Source organism: Tamandua tetradactyla, chromosome 3, assembly GCF_023851605.1.
Source record: "Tamandua tetradactyla isolate mTamTet1 chromosome 3, mTamTet1.pri, whole genome shotgun sequence".
In the NCBI taxonomy this organism is placed as follows: Eukaryota; Metazoa; Chordata; class Mammalia; order Pilosa; family Myrmecophagidae; genus Tamandua; species Tamandua tetradactyla.
The window spans coordinates 106,522,970-106,540,792 of NC_135329.1; the positions used below are offsets into that span (position 1 = coordinate 106,522,970).

The 17,823-nt window shown below is 38.4% G+C and overlaps 1 long non-coding RNA gene across 1 annotated transcript in view; it reads left to right on the forward strand.

Moving 5' to 3' along the window:
* The window catches only part of LOC143677589 (uncharacterized), a 139,447-nt gene extending 127,295 nt beyond the window's left edge, over positions 1 to 12,152 (forward strand). The window contains exon 3 of the long non-coding RNA XR_013172698.1: positions 12,045 to 12,152. This is a non-coding gene — a long non-coding RNA (uncharacterized LOC143677589). The remainder of the gene's footprint in view (positions 1 to 12,044) is intronic.
* Positions 12,153 to 17,823: the final 5,671 nt, after the last annotated feature.

The window sequence follows — 17,823 nt, forward strand, 5'->3', positions numbered from 1 at the left end:
TATGAATTTTTCTTGTTTTCTTTCTTAATATTTATTAGTTTTCTTCTAACTAGATTGTGAGTTCTGTGGGGACAAAGACCATATCTTATGCTTAAAAATAATCCTCTCAGGTGCACAGAATGTTTCTGAGCACCAAGAAGGTATTGAACCGGGGCTTGGGGACTGATTTACCTTTGTTCATATGTATGTGGTTGTTCAGCCATTCTCTGTTGCACCTGACACTTCTTTTCCTGGCTTTCTTATCTAGCCATCTCAGATCAGGAACTGGATGGGATCTGATTTTACAGGTGGAAGTAGAACCGCTGATTTGCTTAGCTTTCTCCCTGAGAGCTTTGTGGACTCGTAGGGAGTACAGCCTTCAACTGTCTTATCTTTCAGATCAAGAAACCGGACCCAGAAAGGAGACACTTTTGCCTAACGTGGGCAGGTGTGCGATGCTCTGTGCCAGATTGCATAACTAATTAAGAGAAGAGCTGTGGTCCTGACTTGGATCCCTGGACTCGAGGCCCATTGTTCTCTGCTGGGTTGTCTCATTTAAATTCAGAGAAGAAAGATTAAGTACTCATTAATAGGAAGGGAAACTCCTGTTGGGAAAAGAAATTAATATGGATAGGGAAAGCCAGGAAGGCCCTGGGGGAAAAATATGGATGAGTGGGTGAAGCCAGGTAGAGGAGAGATGGGCTTTATATTTGGCTGAAAGCATTACCTGTAATTTATTTTTGTTTGAAGCATATTTATTGTATCTATTTCTACTTATGCCTTGCTAATTTGATTTTTAATTATAGATTAATTGCACACCCAAACATCTCTTTGAAGAATTCCCTTTTCCCTTTGCCTCCTTTCTTTATCTTTCACATATTTTTATTATGCAAGCTATGAATTGTGATCCCACAGGGGGCCATAGTCTGTAACTGTGCATGGTGGTGTATGTGGCTTAGTTTATGTGAGCACACAATTTTGTTGACTTTCTGCATAGTCTTCCTTCTATTCATATTGTTTTTCTAGGTACTAGATGTTTGTTTCCTTCTTTTCTGTGCCCAGCTACATGCATGTGTGTATGTGCACGTGCACACACACACACACACACACAGAAACACTGATGTGCATAAACAAAGATTGAACTGCAGTGAAATATAGTGACATATGGTCCCTGAAAAACCGGTCTCGAAGGCAGATCTGTAATCAAGGGTGCAGATGTTTGGCATTTGACAAATGAAATTTTTTTAATGTAAAACCGTTCTAATACATTGAGTTAAAGATGGAAAATTAGGTACATACAGCAATCAACATTTCTTTCTACTGAAAAAGAATGAAATGAGAACCTTAATCAAACAGATTGTTAGGACACTAGAGACCCTCTGAATATGTTTTCCAAGTACTCAGATTTCATTTTAATTTTCTCTTGGGGGTTCTTTGTTCCTGCCTTCGTTATTTAGCTTACACAGATAGTGAATTAAGGTGTTTTGAGTTGTATTAACCCTAAAGTATTTGGAAATAGAATTTTAATAAGATACTGTAATGTTTTCTTTCCCTAATGTCAACTTTTACTGTAAATACAACTTTTTCTTTTCCCTACCCTTTTATACTTTTCAATTATCCATCTTCTCCCAGTTTCTAAAACTGCCTTTTCCCTTTTTAGTACCTTTACTTAGATATTTTAAATGGGCAATGGCTTTGTATTTCAAATATATTTCTTTGATTGTATAATTCTCATTGAATTCAATTCTATACAGAATTTTACACTTATTTATTGCTTGTCCAGAATTGTTCCTTGTTTAATGTTTGTTATTCTTTTACTTTAGCTTGATTATAAATCTCTTACAATTAGGAGTTAGTGGTGACAGATAAATGCCCGTTAATCTATTTTAGGTTTTTAGAAGAGGAAAGAGTTGCATTGCTTAGCAGAAAATAACATATATGGATCAATTACAAATACCTAAAGTAAGCTTCAACTGATAATTGTTATCGGTAGAATAACATTTTATCTCTCAGTGTTTTGGACCGCTTATACCTATTTCCTAGTTTGCCTTAGTAGTGCTCCAGAATTCTAGACCTGCAGAATAAATTTTTGAGCCACGTTTCCTTTGGCAATGGATTTGTTTCATCATCTTTTCATTGTGGACAACTTGAAAGGATTTTCCCTAAAGGTGTCATTACATTAGGAAGAAATAAGGATCTTAAATAATGATGAAAAGTTATATATATATAACTACATATAGGTATAGATAGTACCTAATATTTATGTAATAATTTTATTCACATTCTTTCAATACCCGAACTCTAGAGATAGGTGGACGTTTCTATTCTCATTCACTGGATGAGGAAACTAAGGTATTAAATGATTAGACAAAGGGCATGTACTAGTTGAATACAGAGCTTGAGCTCCAACCCAAGTCAACAGGCTTCAGATCCCTTTGGTCTGCACACTGCCTTTTATGCCTTTGATAGACTAGTTAGGCTCTAACTGGGTACTGTGGTGCCTGAAGTCCTGTAGCAGGAGGTGTTCCTCAAAGTACATGATAAGAGCATTTCTCTTGGTAAAAACATGTTTTGCCTAGATGCCCATACATGATCATTAAGCGTGGACATCAATCATTGGTGGACTTGCCGAAGGTTGGTGAACCAATAGAAATGACTTGGTAGCTACAGTTTTTAAATGGTTTTGGAGGCTTTAGGAGAATTTGGGGTCCTACCAGATATCACCCTTGGGGGCACATACCCCCTAGTCTTAGCTAGTGGCCAGAGGTAAGTCATCTTGCTCTGGCTCACTTATATATGACTAATCTGTCCTTCAAGGCCAACACAGCCCTTCTGTGTGGGACTTTTTCGTGTTTCTGATGACACTGGGATCCCTTTGCTCTGGAAACTCCTGCAATAATTGTCTGCCATGTTCATTTAAGACCTAGGATATGTGTTAGCTTAATTTTCTTATAAATGTTCTGCTTCTTTCACTGGATTTATGGTCTCTTGAAGTTGGATACATGTTTATGCTTCTTTGTATTGCCAGTTTGACCATAGTGCCTTATACATAGTAGGCTGTAAATAAGTGCTGGTTGAGGGTGGTCCTGTCCCCAGGGGTTTGAACTCTCCATCCTAGCCTCTAATCATTCATGACCTTTTGAAAAATAGAGGCCTCATCTTCTTGCATCTATAGTACATAACAGGCACTGTGCTAACTCCTGCGGTTTCAGTGTACCCATTTCGTAGTTGAGAAATTGAAGTTCAGGAAGTTAAGGTACTAGTTTAAGATTACCTAGTCAGTAGCAAATTTGGGATATACTCTTTCCTTGACATACTGCTTCTTGAAGCCTGAACAGTATTGGTCCTTTGGTCATTTTTAATCTTGCTCTTGTCTTTGCCTCCTATTTGGGTTACTGATAACGCGATAAGAATTTGTGTGTTTTCCAGAGGAAAACTGTCACTCCCCTAATAATCTCTTAATTGATTCTGTTTGTGATGGTTGATTATCATACTGGTAGAAATTCATCCTCTAAGTTTAAAAGTAAAGAGAAATTATGTGCATAGATCTTGATTGTTTTCTAGGAACATCCTCCTTTTCTTTTTTCTGTTTATAATTAGATGTTTGGTTCTTTTAATGACTCACCTCTTTTCTTTTAGATTTAAGACATTAATTAGAGCTCATCTCGACTGGGTGAACTATGAAGGGTCAAGCCTGGGTCTCATAATTTAAAGGGTTTTATAGTGAATATTGTTAGAAATATCCTACTTTGCAATTTTACTTTTGTGTATTCAAAGTCACATTTTTAAAAACTGCTGATTTGAAGTCTGGTTCATAGAAGGGATATTTTTCACTCAGGCTAAGTGCAAAAGGTCCAGCAGGATAATTTAGACCATCGTTAAGTACATTTCCTTGCTCATATGTCTACTAAGCCTTTGACAAGGACAAAGAAATGATGAGAGAGTTGGGATTAGATGGAAGGAAATTTGTTGGGACATGGATAATTGTTCTAATTCTATATTTATAAAAATTATAAAATATAATATTAAAATAATAAAAGTATGCACTAAAATTTTCAATCCCTGTCAAAATGTGTGGCATGGATTCCATACCCCCATAGATTTTCATTTGCTACACTCATATGAGACCCCCCCCCCCCATAGATTATCATTTGCCACGTTCATATGAGAATTTTTGCCTTCGGAAGAGTTGTTCCCATCATGAATATGTAGCTAGTGGTATGACTGCATTGCTTTTCAAAATACGGAAATATTTACATCTAGTTGGTAAATAATCACTGCTCCAACCTGCCCAAATTTCCCATAATCCAAGAGCTAAAGGGTTAATTTCTAGCATAATAGAAGACACCCACAACCCTGCCTGGCCAGCTTCCATCCTGTTGAATATTGACATTGGTTGTTCCTGTAGTTTCTCTTCCATTGAACATGCAAAGATGTTAAGCTGAGTGGCTATGGCTCCTTCCTGCTCCTTGTCAAGCTGCAAGTTAGATTTGAATGTTCTTTCACTGACATTGTCCAGTTTAAAATTGGTAGTGGAGTCTTGCAAGGTGTAGATACCACGCTTAAAAGAAAATCCATAAATTTAGGCAAAAGAGAATGAAGTAACTGCTGCTTCATTTTGTTTCTGCTTTCTTGTTTGGTTACTAGCATTATTTCCCAAGGAAATGTGTGTGGTTGGCTGTGAAACATTTGTGAGTTTCTTGGAGTTTGTGCTGGAGGTCTTTAGGACTGGGAAGTATAGGTTTGTCATCGCTGAGGGTAGATGCAAATAACTTTCATAAGTTGGTGAAGTTCTTTGAGTCCAAGATTTATTAAAAGAAGACATTCTTAAGAAACTTGTGGTACAAGTACAATAGTAGTAGTTGCAATAGAAGCAGTGGCAATTTGCAGTTACTGAATATCTATTACATGCCATTAGGCATTTCATGGGTAAATTGGCCCTTGGAAATTCCAGATTTTTGGCCTACTCATAACCTTTTGTTTTCACTGTGAAAATATTATTTTATGTTATCTTGCTGCATTTTATGTAGCAATGAAATGTTTTAAATCATTTATGAAAAAAAAAGATTTGATGCAAATAAATGTACAGATGTGTCCATTGTCTCAGTCCCTCATAAAACCCACACAAAAGGTGCTATTGCTATTTCTGTTTCACGGAGATTGAGTGCCTTGAAGGGAAGTCAGATGCTTCCAGGTGGTGGAACTTCACATGAGACCTCAGGTCTTCCTCTAGGGCCTGTGTGAAGACTCTCCCTATACAAAACCTAATATTTTAAATAAAGTGTTTTTAAAGTTATGGAAAATTCCCAGGTCATGAAACAAAACAAAACAGATAACGCCTCTTTAAGTGTAAAAAAGGGAGACTGTGTTTGTGGTGCTTTCAGTATCATTAATGGAATGAGGGGAGAATAGGGTGATATTTTGTGTTCTTTAATAAATTAATTCCAGTTATAAGTCTCTGGTGACTATGAAAGCATATTTTTCTTGTTTATTGAAATAGAATTATTAGTATTAGCTTCCTTCCTAAGAGGTTAATTGAGTGTTGAGAAACTTTTAAATTCAGAATATTGATTATGTATAAAATTATCATGATGTAAAATGTGAATTAATTAAATTTCAGGTATGTGAGGAAGCTCTGGCTGTAATATCTGCCCCTCCTTTGATATCAGGAGTAGATTAGGCACTTTGAGAAGCTGATTTGTGTACCCATACTCCCTCTCCACTCTGTGGGACTTTTTTGAGTTTTGTCTTTTGTCTTCTTAGGGAGTAACGCAATCAGCAGTAATTTGTTTTAGCATCTTCATGGTTAGGTATGAAGACTATCTAAAATATTCCTTCTTAGACCTGTTTTCAGTTTCCTCCCACACAATGGAGAAATAAGCATTTAGATATTTTTGCTTTTTCGAACATTGTACCATCTTTCTGAGTGCTCCTTGGTGCATATTTGGAATGCTAGATAAATGACTTACTCTATCCTTGGTATTGATAAAAAAAAAAACAAAACAAGAGTTTAGATTGCACAAGGACAGAGAAAATGACTGAGAATTAATGTCTGTTTATCTTTGCTTTCAGGGAAGAAATTAAACTAATCTCATCAAAGTTATTTAGGAAGTTTCTGCCTGTACTCTTTAATCTTTGTTTCAGAAAGCAGCAGACTGCCGTTATTAAAAGGGAGATCTTTGCTTGTGGGAAGAGCATTCAGCTGATGTCTGCTTTCAAATATGGAATTAAAAAAATCTGAAGTTAATTTCAAAGCTGAAAAAAACACTAATCAAAACAGCGTAGGCCATTTTGGAAATGTTATTGCATTATCTAAAACATTAAAACATATTTATTAAAAAATATGTACGTGAGTTGCTGTACAAATATACCATGGGTGTAATCACAAATGGAAATATCGCTGACGCTGGGCTTCAGCTACAAGTTGAACCTAGAGATTCGGAGATATTACTTTGGTCTCCTTTCTTGAGTTAGTCTATGCTTGATTTTTGCTGTTGATTGAGAAGCCCTTCACTGGAGATGTGTGTGAGTGTGTGTGTGTTGTGTGTATGTGTATGTGTGGAGTATTTTAACCTCTGTGGTCAGCAGTGATGACATTCGTTAGTTTATGTGCATTAGCTTTTTGTATATTTTATAAAATTTGGCAAAAACTCTTTGCAAGCTGATACCCTTCGAGGGAATTTAGTGCCTCACCAGCTGCTCTTCTCCATTATCTTTCCTAGATCCTAGTCCTCTGTTGACCTCTGGACATTGCCATGCTCTCAGGACCAGTCCTTGGACCACTCCTTTTATTTAACTACCTTTACTCCTTAGCTGAATTTCATCCAATCCCATGGCTTTAAATATCATCTCTGATGATATTTAATGATGATGATGTCCACATTTTTATTTCCAGACCCAGCTGCTCTAGTTTCAGACTTTTATGGCCACTGTCTACTAGATATCTCTCCTTGGATGTCTAAGGTCATCTTGAGCTTAGATGCCTGAAATGAGGACTATTGATTCCTGCCATAAACACACTCCTCCCCTGTCTTGTTCCTTTCCTGTCTTCCCCATATCAGTAATTGATATTACCATTTGCACCACTTCTCTTCCCTCCCCATTAGCCAGGCCAAAAAATAAAACCTAGAGAATATTCTTGACCCTACTATTTCTCATCTACTTCATTTTCTTTCCTTTAGGAAGTCCCGTCAGCTCTAATGTAAATATATATCCCATGTATATCTCAAGATAATTAACAGCAGCTACACTGCTATCTTTTTAGGTCGGATTGGCTTCATCTTCCCAAAGAGCTCTTTGTGCCCTTCTTAACCAGGCATAGTCTGTATTCCCACTCTCTGTATTGGGAGTGATCCAACAAAAATATATAACTAAGTTCATCCCTTGTCTGAACTTTCCAAAGGCTTCCATTCCAATGAGAATTACATCTCAAATCCTTCCCATAGTCTCCAAGGTCTGGCCATTGCCTATAAATCTTTCTTCATCTTCTGCTGTTCCCTGCCCCTTAATCCCCACCCCCCACCTGTTCTCATTCACTGTGTTCTAACAGACTGGCCTCCCTTTTGGGCCACCCACATTCCTTCAGGACCTCTGTTCTCTGTAGTTGCACAGTGCTCCCCCCCCCCCCCCCCCCAATATGTGCATGGCTTTCTTTCTCACCCCGCTTAGAATTCCATTCTGCAACTACTCTGGCTAAACTAGCAACCTAGTCACTTCTATTCTTGCTTAAAGTTTATAGCATTCCTTGTATTCTGAAATAATATTGGCTATTTCATGTCTGTCTCCTAGGAAAGTATAGACGCTCCATTTGGATGTGCATTGTCTGTCTTATTCACTGCTGTGTTTCCAGCACCAAGAACAGTTTTGATATATAAGTAATGAATGAATGGTTCAATTACACTCATCTTCTTTTCCTTGATATCCTCACCCAGTCTCTGTTTTTTTCCTGCAATGATTGAAACTGACTCTTTATATATCCCCATTCACATGGTTGCTGTGAATGCTCAACCATGTTTTGATCACCTGAGCAGAGAGGAGCATTGCCTTTAAGAGGCAGTCAAAAGAACAAAATGGGTTCATGGAGGCCTGGGCGTGAGACAGATCTGGTTTTACTACTGGCAGTTTCATTACTAACTTTGTGATATTTGGACAATTTCTTCACTTCTTTTGGCCTCATTTCCTTCATTTGTAAATTGTGGGTAATGACCCTGTGTTAGTTAGATTCAGTTGTCAACTTGGCCAGGTGAGCATACCTAGTCTTGTTGCTGCAGACATAAGCCAATGGTACGTGAACCTCATCTGTTGCCAATTACATCTGCAGTCAGCTAGGAGGCGTGTCTGCTGCATCGAGTGATGTTTGACTTAATTGGCTCGTGCTTAAATGAGAGATAGCAACGTAGCACAGCTAAGCAGCTCGGCATTCCTCATCACAGCACTCGCAGCTCAGCCCAGGCCTTTGGAGATGGAGAAAGAAATCACCCTGGGGAAAGTTGTTGGAACCCAGGGGCCTGGAGAAAAGACCAGCAGAGACCATCCTGTGCCTTCCACGTAAGAAAGAACCTCAGTGGAAAGCTAGCTGCCTTTCCTCTGAAGAACCAACAAAATAAATCCCCTTTTATTAAAAGCCAATCCGTCTCTGGTGTGTTGCATTCCCGCAGCTAGCAAACTAGAACAGACCCATTTGTGTGTTCATTGAGAAGAGCAAATAAAACCATTTATGTATAGCTTCTGATTCATAATTAGTGTTCAAAGAAATGAAGCTAGCTATTAATAGCTTTGGTCCTAAAGGATTGTGTAACTGTTTTTTGGTGTTCAAATCACCGCTCACCAGGTAATCACATTTTTTGTTTGTTAACCTGGATCTGATTATGGGTTTTCTTGTGATTTGTTTCCTTGGATTGAGAATGTAATTTGGGTAGAGAGAGAAGGAGGGTGAGAAGTTTGCTTGACCATTTATAGATGAAAAGATTATGCTTTGGGCTTGATAGAATCACTGTGGGAGGCTCCCCTTTTATAACTTAAATGTTTAGTATGTCAATATTTAAACTACAGATGGAGCTGTGCAATAAATATAACTTCTTTATTTTCTATAATCTTTCTCATCTTGCTTGTCATCCTCTTTCCACCAAGTACAAGGGCTCTCAAGAACATAAATTTACAAATCAAAGACGTACCAATCTCTTATGGTAAAATGCCATATTTTTGTTTTAATTTTTTGCAGGTTAATATCCAGGCTTCCTGAGTTTCTCTCCTTTTGTCCTTCCTCCATCCTAAGATTGGGTCTGTGGGATCAGAGAAAGTCATGAGGCTGACACAGGGCTTTGCTGGGGTCTGAGAGTATGTGGCTGTTTCAGCGTGGCCCTGGGCATCTGGCATTGTGCCTGTAGAGGCATGACGGTCCTGTGCCTTATTTTGGCACCTTGCTGGCACTTATTGCTGGAATCTGTTTTGTTATTGTAAACTCTCAGCTTCCTGGCTAGGCAGCCTCCTGTTCCAACCACAGGGTTCTTCAGGTTGTCCCATTCCCATGGCATCTGGACACCCCTGGAAGGTGGGGCAGATATTAGCACTTCTCAGCTGTTTTAGCTTCCCCATACTGGGCTTTCAGATTCTGTGAAATAAGCCTTTGGCCCACCCACCTAGAAACCTCTATCATGAATTTCTAAACTACCTGGAGACACTATCATGTTGCCCCCACACAGTAGGAACAAGGGACATGACAAAGGAGCTTGTAGATTTTCCTAGCCAATGTTTTCAGGAGCAAAAACTAAGTAGCCCGTATAAAGTACTTATAAACCAAGTTTCCTCAAAAAGTCGATTGTTGCTATCACATCTGCCTCCCCTCTACATCTGAGGGCCACCACTGGGAAGGTATTGGGAGCATATTCCTTCCCACCTCTTGCTTTTGCCTCTTTCTCCCTAGTCTTTGCTAATGAGAACTGGAAGGACTTTCTTTTTCTGCTTCCTGTCGGGTGGGAACTTCCCTAGTGTCATAACTTCTACCCCAAAACATTGTGGTTATGATAAAACTCCATGATCTGAGTTCAACATGTTTGCCTTTTGATATAAAAGGGGAATTTTATAATGATAATTATTTTTAACAGAAACAGAATTTTTCTTTCCCTATATACTCTGACCTTAAAGAGTATTGCCTCACTGTGGACTCATTACTTTAAACTTTGAGACTGAGAGTACAGCACTGACCTCCTTCCTCTAGGCAGAACCCTCACTTCCTTTCCCAGGAGATACTTGACTTTCACAGTGGAGGGGGGAAAGAGAAAAAGACTTTCAAATAAATGATCAGTGCCCCTTGTTAACAAATGGATGATATTATATTAAGTGTTTCACAACTCCTTTTTTCTTTTGATGGGGTCTAATGATCAGCTAGAGCTGGCCTGTTTATATTGGTTTTGCTAATGCTGTGATTTTGATTAAATAAATCAAACAGGCTTAGATAGATGCAGGTACCTGAGTAGAGTGGATTGCTATGCCCTTTGCATTCATTGCCATTGGTTAACTCTCCCAGCAGCCCTATACTAGATCATCCCCATTCTACATAGGAGGAACCTGAATTCCATGGAGTTAGATGCCTGGGCCAAAGTCACTTAGTGGGGAGAATTGGAGCCAAGATTTGAATCCAGTCTGTCTGTCTTCAAAGTCTGTGTTTGTATTGGTCTCTGTATTAGTTAGGGTTCTCTAGAGAAACAGAATCAACAGGGAACACTTGCAAATATAAAATTTATGAAAGTGTCTCACGTGACTGTAGGAACGCAGAGTCCAAAATCCACAGGGCAGGCTGCGAAGCCGATGACTCCAATGGATGGCCTGGATGAACTCCACAGGAGAGGCTCACCAGCCAAAGCAGGAATGCAACCTGTCTCCTCTGAGTCCTCCTTGAAAGGCTTCCCATGATTGGATTTAGCATCACTAATTGCAGAAGACACTCCCCTTTGGCTGATTACAAATGGAATCAGCTGTGGATGTAGCTGACGTGATCATGACCTAATCCTATGAAATGTCCTCATTGCAACAGACAGGCCAGCGCTTGCCCAATCAGATGAACAGGTACCACAACTTGGCCAAGTTGACACCTGTCCCTAACCATGACAGTCTCCTAGGACTTTCATAACAAATTTTCACAATATGGGTGGCTTTAAACAACAGGCATTTATTTATTCTTTCACAGTACTCCCCCTAAAATCTTCAGGGAAGAATTCTTCTGTGCTTCTTTCAGCTTCTGGTGGCTCCTTGTGTTTCTTGGCTTGTGACAGCAGTACTTCAATCTCTGCTTTTGTCTTCACATGGCTTTCTTTCCATGTGTTTTGCATTTGAATACCCCTCTTTTCTCTCTTATAAAGATACCAGTCATTGGATGCATGACTCATCTTTACTTTATTAATTGCATTTGTATACCTTATTTCTGAATAAGGTTACATTCTGAAGTACAGGTTAGACATGGGTTTTGGGGGAACACTAGTTAACCTACCATTGTTAGAAAAATATTTTAAATTGATACTTAATGTTTTATGCATTTCCACTTTAAAGGTAATGAGAAATCATTATAAAAATGGGAAAATGCCTAAAAGTGGGAACAGGAAAAATCATAGTCTTACAACACAAAATGCCAAGCCTTGGCTTTATGGAGTTGGGTAGAAGTCCAGGTGGGGACAGGGTTAGTTTGAGGTGATTGCAGGTTACACTGATGAGGAAAGGTTCTAGGTGGTTCATTATATGATTCTCCATCTCCCACTAGCAGTCAGGGCTAGACACACATATTTGTGAGTTACGAGTTGATAGGTGGTGGGAAATGACAAAAAATGAAGACAATAAATTTATGAAAAACTTTAACTTTTGCAGCTGTATGAACTCTGACACTCCACAAAGAAAATAAAGATTTCAGATTTTGCCTGAAGAATTGAAAGGATCAGTTCATGTCAGCAGATGTGTATGCAAGCTCAAATTTACTATCATGATACACAAAATTTTCTCAGTGATTCGGGAGATTTCTAGTGTTTTCTTCCCATGTTAGTTTTTTGCTAATTTGTCAATGTCTCTTATTTTCCCAGTAATGGAACCTAAGCCCTCCTGGCAGACTAATTGAACAATAAAAATGACGCTCTGAGGCAACTACTTCTGTCGAAGCAAGGATTTGTCAAATAAAAGGATTTAAAGACAACTGTTTTAAAGAATAGCTCACATTCTTGGGTTATCACTACCTTTTTCATCTGAATGATTTCTGTGCTCTTGGGAAAATACCAGCATTCATCATTGTTAAGTTTGAAAAAATAAAAACAAAAAACTTCATGCAGTTGTTTTATAGTTGTCAAAAGCTACACAAGAAGTAAAGAACACCATGAAATACTGACACTGTTGAACGGTTTGTTCCTTGTACCGTGTCCAAAAATAATTGACTAATTAATCTCAATTATATCAATCTGGTCCCATGATCAGGGTCAAACTTAGGTTAATTTTAATAAGTGGATGAGTATCAGTTCATAGATAGGCATGTATATAACAGATATTATCTCAGCAAGAGAGCAATAATTAGAAAAATTTTTTACTGACATAATTTCAGGGAAAACTGCTGCAGTGAAACCCACCCCTACTTTCAATCTCAGATTATTCAGGAGAATAAAAACTGAATGGTGTCCCTAAAATTAATATCTGGAAGTGTAACACAGAATAAACTTCTGTCCTCTTTGAGAAAATATTTCTGAAAATAATAAACTGTTTTTACTAAGGGAGCAATAATTCCACCCAAATCACAGAACAGTTTGAGCAAAGCAATGTGGTGATTTATGGGGTAGGGAAAATGGGGAGTTACTGTTAATAGATGCACAACTTCTGCTTGGGATAATGAAAAAGTCTTGGTAATGGATGGTGGTGATGATAGTATAACATTGTGAATATAATTAATACCACTCAAGTATATACTTAAGATGGCTAAGATGGGGGTGGAGGGAATTATGTGGTTTTGGTATCTGATTGCTTGTCTTTGAATTCTGACTTCATCATCTTGCTGTTTGATTTTGGGCAAGTATTTTAATCTTTTCAAGTCTCTGTTTCTTTCTCCATGAAATGGGGCAACGATCTGTTTCACACATTTATTTTGTGGATTGAACGAGAAAATGTATGTGAAAGCATGAAACATGGTCTTTCATGTACTTCAATTGTTCAATAAATGTTTCCTTTTTTTTTTTCTCCTGAATGATGAATTCCAATTAGGCATTGACTGGCATGGTCTCCATTTCCAAAAAACCCTATTTTGTGGTTTTGAAATCAAGCAAAATAACTCTTCACTCATACTAAGTGGTTTCTTTCTTTTGCTTTTTTCCTTCAATTTCAACTAGACATTGCTTTCTTTTCTTTCATTTAATTTAACAGATTTAAAAGCTCTCTTTATGCTTCTATTGTCAAGGCTAATCATTCATCTGAAGAGGTGAGGTCCCATTGTTGCTGATATTGGTGCTTATTAAAGAGAAAAGTTAGAAATTTATTAAGCCTGTTTAAACTTTGCATTTCTTACATTTCCCAAGAGAAAGCCTAGCTTCATCTAGATTTCTCTCTGATATTTACATTAGCATGCTTAATCCTTATAATAGAAATATTCACAAAATTCCCATTGTTCTTTTTTCTGGTGTCACAATCATACCATATGCATAGGTAAACCAGAAAAATACAGGGAAATAATATATTTTAAAAGTTTTAACATTCAAGAGAAAATTAATGAGAATCTATTATATAATATGCCCTTTTTGAAAGGTAGAATCTGATAAATAAGACAGAACTGTTGTCACCAAAGAGCTCATACTCCAAGGGAAGAGATAGGCTTGAAGAACCAATGAGAAACACAATATTAGATGATAAACTGAAGATGTGCATTTATTACTAAAGACCATCTAGAGATGATCCAGGTCCAGTATCTTATCACCTGGTTTACAGATCAAAGGTGTGTATTTTAATAAAACTGTTTGTCTGTAATAGGCAAGTAAGGAGGGGTCCAAGATAGGGCACCCTGATGATTTTGAGGGTTTATCTCCTGTATTGTCAGAAGGTTGAGTTCTGAGGTACTCATTGTTTTCCTTGGAGCATAGAGGTGACCTTTGAGCTCTGGAGATTTATCCTGATATGCATGAGTCCATTGTCCAGTGGCCGTGCACTGTCCCCAGCTTTGGGGCAATGTGTAGAGTGGTAATTGAAGATCACCCATTGTGTCTTTTAAACTGGGCTCTGACAGGCCTGAGAGTTCTGTGCTTGCCTGTGCTCCTTGGATAGAGCATCTTGAATTTGATCTGTAATAGCTATTGGGCTTCTGTGTGAGGTTTTGTTTCTAGGAAAGTTGAAATCAGTCTGGATGCAGTCAGGCAAACCCAAATCACTCTAGATATTTCAGAGAATTTTGCATAGGGGTTGGGTTACATAAGGGTTGGAAGCCCTGAGAAGCAGAATAGTGGACAGTGAGGTAACTATGAGGTGGCAGCCAGCAGCTACTACCCTTCCCAAGTCTGGAGACAAAAGAAGGGAGCTCCTGGGTTCCCCATGCCCAGGAGCAGGGCCACTGCATGGAAACTGGAATTATAACTGGCCTGCTGATTGAGTTTTGGCCCTACAGACCTCTATCGAGGGCAGAGATGCTGCGCCAACAGAGAGGAATGGAAAGAAGTATTGGGCTTCTTCTTTTAACCTGCTTTCTAAATTCCTTTTAGCACCTCTTATTGGCCAAACCTAATAATGGGAAATGTATGCTAAATACATATACATGCATTACATCTTTGCACCTGTAATCAAGTTAAGATGAGGTCACCCTGGATTAGGTTGGGCTTTAAATTAATATGACTGGAATCCTTCTATGAAGAGGGAAATTGGGTCACAGAGGCAAAGCATAGGGGAGAAAGCCATGTGAAGATGGAAGTAGAGGTTTGAGTGATGCATCTAGAATCCAAGGAATGCCAAGAACTGTCGGCCATTACCTGACCCTGGAAGAGGCAAGGAAGGATTGTTCCCTAGAACCATCAGATAGAGCCTGGCCCTGCTGATACCTTGACTTTAAACTTTTTCCTCTGTAGCTGTGAGACAATACATTTCTGTTGTTTTAAGCCACCTACTTTGTGGTACTCTGTTATGGTAGCTCTCAGAAACCATTACAAACAATTGGTAGGAGAAGGGTCAAGTTTGGAACTGAGTGCAACCAGGTGATAACTACTGAGGCAGCCATGGGGACATGCCCTCCTTCATGGAATGATTTATTGCAGGAAATGTGATCAGGAGACAGTTCTTCCAGTCTGTCCATCTATAGAGGACCTACTTTCCTGTAGCCTCTTTCCTGTAGTTCTGGCCAACCCTGGGCAACCCACATCTGTTGGGAATGAGCAAGAGAGCTTACAAGAGGCTAATTATTTTTGAGTTTGAGATGCAACAAACCTAAAAAGTAGAATCCTCTCCCAGACTTCTAAATGGGTTGGTCAGGCATTGTCAAGCCTGAATCAAAGTTCACCTTCTCCCTCTGCACAATTATGCTTCCTTTTTTTCCCAAGTGGTGGGTGCTTATTTAATGTCTTGTACCTCAAATGCCATTTCAGCATCTACGTCTAGGTAACTTGAACATGGACACGGGCATACTTATGAGCTTATTTCTTGGAGGGAAAAAAGAGCAGGCAATGGATCTGGGAGGGGAAAACAGGACTATAGTTCTCCTTACAGATTAGAGAATACTCAGAAAAATGAGAGACCTATAAGCGTTGGAGCACCTGGGAAAGTCATCATGGAGGAGGTGAAAGGATGGGATGATTTGAATAGTTGAAGGGAGGATTCTTGAAGAGATGAAGAGCTCAATCAAAGGTGTGACAAAAGGAATTATTATGCTCAGTGGAAGAGATAGTGTAAGAATTTAAGACCTGGCATTGGTCCTAAATTCTGTTCTCGGGAAGAACCAAAAGCATGATAAGGTGAAAGAGGTTTTTCTTTTTAACTTTACAGCATCTGGGGAAACGTATTTCACAGTGTGGCAGAAAAAGGCATGCAGATTTTAAATAAGCCTTCTAACAAGATTTGTACAATGGTTCATATTTTACCCCTTAACAACCTTTAATCACAAAAGTATAATTAAACCAAGTAGAAAAGTCATTGTTTAAATACAGATTTTATTTTCCCCTGGGGTTGCAGATTAGAAATGCAGAAAATCAAAAGGGTACTATTATAAGCACTGATATAATAGAATGGCATGTTAAACTATTATGAACTTTGGTTTAGAAAGGAGTTAAGGTAGTAGACAAAGGCAAGATAGGGGCTCTGTGATCTGTGAGCATGAATTTATCATGCTTCTAGATTAGGCTGAAGATTACCATGCTAAATAGATAAATACTTTTTAAAGTTTATGCTGAGGAAGTGATGGGTGTTGTCAAAGTGATTCCTGACCATGTGGGATCTTAAATAGAAGGTTCCCACTGATTTCTTAGGATATTTTACAACTCCTTGGATATGATGTTTACACAAAGGGGACATCTGGACCAGCTCTGTTACCAGCTCTGGTGTGGGAAGCCTCTAGTGTGTGTAGGAGATAGCCAGGATATCTTCCTGGCCTTGTCCCTCATCTTGGTGCCAGAGACTTCCTGAGGCCATCTAGGGATTTTCTATTTCCTATTTATTCCTGAAGGTCAAAGCGGGATGGGAGAGTCTTGCTAATCTATCACCTGAGACCCTTGTTGCCATGAATAGCCACATCCATGGTGGTTTGGGTTTGAGAGATTGGGCTTTCCAAGTCATTACCTCTTCTGATAAGCATCTGAATATAGTAACCAAGGGGATTCCTGGTGCTGAGAGAGATTTCTGGAAGCCAATCTTAGGATTCCTTTTCATGCTTAGTGTTGAGTGGGAAAGAAACCATAATTAGGAATGCAGTCATTTTGTTCATTAAGCAGGTGTAAACATTTTCTCCTGTAGTAATTTGATAATAAAGTTTCTATATTGCAAGAAGCAGAAGCAACACCCCATTACCTGCCTTATTTTCTTTAGTTATGAATCCAATTGCTAAATAATCAACATGAGAGTCATTTATAGATGCCCTTGTTTTATTAAGAAGCACTTTGTGATTTCCCTTTTAACCTTACTTAATAATTTATACAGAATGCAAGCAATAAAAGTTAGTTATACTTTGAAAATTGTCCTACAAGTATATAACTTTTTGTATTCATATTAGGTAGAATTCAGTGAGAATATGACCAGAACCTGATATGTTAAGAAAAAAAAATCATATACTGAAGCAGTATATATGTTTTATGATATGCATATTTCCATATTAACTTTTGGAGGGTATTGGAATTTACTGGCAACTTCCTTTTGTAGGACTCTATTGATGTGAAATAAATATCTGTAATAAAAACAATGGTGAAAAGTTGAGAATTCATCTTTTATACGTCCTACTGGCTCTTTATGTAGCAATATGAGTTATTTATAGTTTTTGTAAAGCTTAGCTCTGGCCACTAGAGTCGTATTTGAAAAGCTGTCATCTGACTCGGTTTTTCTATGATTTTTTTTCTCGTAGGGAAGATTTTTACAACTGAATGAAAGGTGGGAATGAGAGTGCTTTGAGAATCGACCTTGGTTGGATAGAAAAATAAATGTTTGAGAATGTGGAAATCACTTTAATTTGAAATAAATCTTTTGGCAAGGAAGACTGCTACCCTATTTAGAAAGGACTCTGCTACTGGCCAAGGTGCCACTATGCCAGTGAAAGCATGAAGTGGGAATAAGCACAAAATGATAAAGTCAGATTTGGTCAGTGGCATCTGAGATCACCCGTTCCATGATGGAAATGACTATGCACAGAGGGTTCCATGAAGGACACTC